Here is a 2,752-nt window from a genome sequence, read left to right as displayed (position 1 = left end):
GGTCGAGGGTGGTAGCGACAGTATTGCCATGGTAGGTCTGACCAATCTTTTGATTAGAGGAATATGTATTTTGGGACTTTGAGTTAGGAAATCAGTAGAACACTTTAAGCACTGCTTAATGGGAATAGTGGTAGGAAGATAGTTGTGCTGTGTGCTATTTAACTATGGGGGCCTGAATCAAGAGTTTTCAGAGAAAAATTTTAATATGTTGTCTAGTGATAATTCTTGTGATATTCTGGTGAGGAATTTGTCTTCTTTTTACCCTTGTTTTGAAGACTATGACTAGGTAAAGTGAAGAGACATAAATTAATTGCATTGGTAAAGAAAAATCTCAAAATAGTGTAGTAGAAACATTGCCATGTGGTTATTAGTGTTTACTCTTATGAAAAAAGTTCTGATGAAAAGGAAAAGTTGAGAAATGAAAAAAAAAATGTATGATTCAGGGAGAAGGAGGACACCACCAGGAAGTAGAATCGAACTAAATCCAGTGTTTGAGGAGATAACAGATTAAATATATAAAATAGAATAAAAGTAGTGGTGACCTCAGGCCAAGATCCACTCAGCTAAGCTTCTATCTTGTGAAAGGAATTAAAGAATGAAACCATAAAAAACAGAAAGCTGGTAAATATATAATTGTACAACAAAGCCATATTTGAGCCCCTCACAAGCAGTAGAACCTGATAGCTTCATCAATGTGGTTCTGGACTTAGAGTCAAGGATAGGAGTTATTGAATGGCCCTTTGTGATGAAGGAAAGAAATTGAGGCCAGGTCTGTACCAGGGGTGTTTTTGTATGAAGGACCAGAGAAGTCATTGGGTGAATCTGAGAAGGTGAAGTCTGGCTTGTCTTGGAGATCCCAAGAGATTAGAGATGTTAGAGCCATGAGATACCCTCTGAGGAAAGTATTAAGAAGAAGCATTAATTTAACCTGGTATACTTAAAAGTGTCAACATCTGGACACTCTATAAAGTTTATTTAATATTTTTTCATAAGGTACAGGGGAAAATGAGAGATAATGAGAAAATTAATGAAAGTTCTGAGGTCTATTTTATTCTGGGTTTTTCTAAGTTGTTTTTGTTGTGGTGATATTGATATTCTACATGATGACACTGACAGGGAATCTCCTCCTCCTCATCCTATCATACCTAGATTCTCACCTGCACACCCCTATGTACTTCTTCCTTTCAAATCTCTCTGCACTGGATCTCTGTTATATCACTAGCTCTGTCCCTCAGCTGCTGTTCAACATCTAGGTTCCAGAGAAGACGATATCTTATGCTGCTTACATGCTCCAACTTTATTTTGCCCTCACTCTGGGTACCACGGAGCGTGTTCTGTTGGTGGTGATGTCCTATGACCGCTATGCAGCTGTGTGTAAACCCTTGCATTAATCTGTCCTCATGAATTCTCATTTTTGCCACCTGCTGGCTGCAGCATCCTGGATATGTGGCCTTATCATCTCAATACTTTGTTGTAGTAGTATATATTTAATCTCAGTTGGGGATATCTGCCCTGCCCTAGATAATTCAGTTCCCAGTTAAAAGACATACAACTTTTATATTTACAGCAAGCCTGTAGTAGATCAGTACTAGAGCTGGCCAGATACCTACCCTCTAGGCTGTTATGTCTACTTCCCTGGCAATAACCCCAAGTTATAATTTGCTGTGTTCTATCTGAATGACTCAACTCCAATTAGCAAGCACTTGTGGCCATGTTTTCATGAAGCACCTACCCCATGGCATGTTATCCTTTCTGCACCTTCTTCTTTTTTCCTTAATGATCTCTCCTTGGTCCCTAAACTTGTAAACTGAAATTCTACCTCTTTTGCCCAGCTAAGCAGTAGGCATCTCTTTTAAACCAATAGTTTTAAATTAAGAAGCAATGTTACATAGCATCATTTCCTTGTCCCTGGGAACAATCAGAACTTGGTGGCCAGTATTTAGCCTTCTGATACACAGCAATAGGCCAAACTTCAATACCTCATAAGTCCTTTACCTTCCAGGAAACCCTTTATGTCCAGGATGTGTGGACATCTCCAAGTGGACCACTTCTTTGAAGTGCCAGCATTGTTGTGGTTTTCCTGTATGTATACTCATGCAAAAGGACTGACCCTCATGGTCATGAGTGCTGGTTTTGTAGTTGTACCACTTATTCTCATTCTGAGCTCCTATAGTGCCCTTGTATGGACTGTCCTGAGAATGCAATCAACTACTCCACTTTAGAAAGCTTTGGGGACCTGTGGAGCCCATTTTACTGCTGTTTCTCTTTTTTTCATTCCAATGATGTACATTTATCTTTAGCCTTCAACCAAAAAAATCTCATGGTTAAGCCAAGTTCACTGCCCTCTTCTATAGTGTAGTTACACCTAGCCTCAACCCTCTCATCTATACTCTATGATTCAAAGATGTGAGAGACACAATAATGAGGCTTACTAGGTATGAGAGGGGGATATGAGAGAAGCCTCTCAATGTGCAGTCTTTGATAAGAGTCTAGTCCATTATAAAGGATACTTTGATTTGTTGAGATATCTGTTGGTAGTAGATCATAAAACATAAAACAGTTAAACTTTCAGAGTTATGTTCTTTAATTGATTAATTATGAAATAATATTTAGATGAGCTCTTTATTTATTTCACTTGACTGTAGTGAAGTCTCAGAGCATATGAATTGAAGAGCTCAGAAAAGTGCTTAATGAAGGTTACACAAAGAAGAAATTGTTTCAAAAACATTTGAAATTTTAAAATATGCTTAAA

General features: G+C 38.2%; 1 pseudogene; it reads left to right on the top strand.

The window, feature by feature from the left end:
• The first annotated feature begins 1,005 nt into the window (after window positions 1-1,005).
• LOC116075201 lies at window positions 1,006-2,397 on the top strand (annotated as a pseudogene).
• Window positions 2,398-2,752: the final 355 nt, after the last annotated feature.

This window comes from Mastomys coucha, unplaced genomic scaffold, assembly GCF_008632895.1.
Source record: "Mastomys coucha isolate ucsf_1 unplaced genomic scaffold, UCSF_Mcou_1 pScaffold3, whole genome shotgun sequence".
Lineage (NCBI taxonomy): Eukaryota > Metazoa > Chordata > Mammalia > Rodentia > Muridae > Mastomys > Mastomys coucha.
The sequence above is the reverse complement of the archived record's forward strand: the minus strand, read 5'-3'. Positions and strand labels throughout refer to the sequence as shown.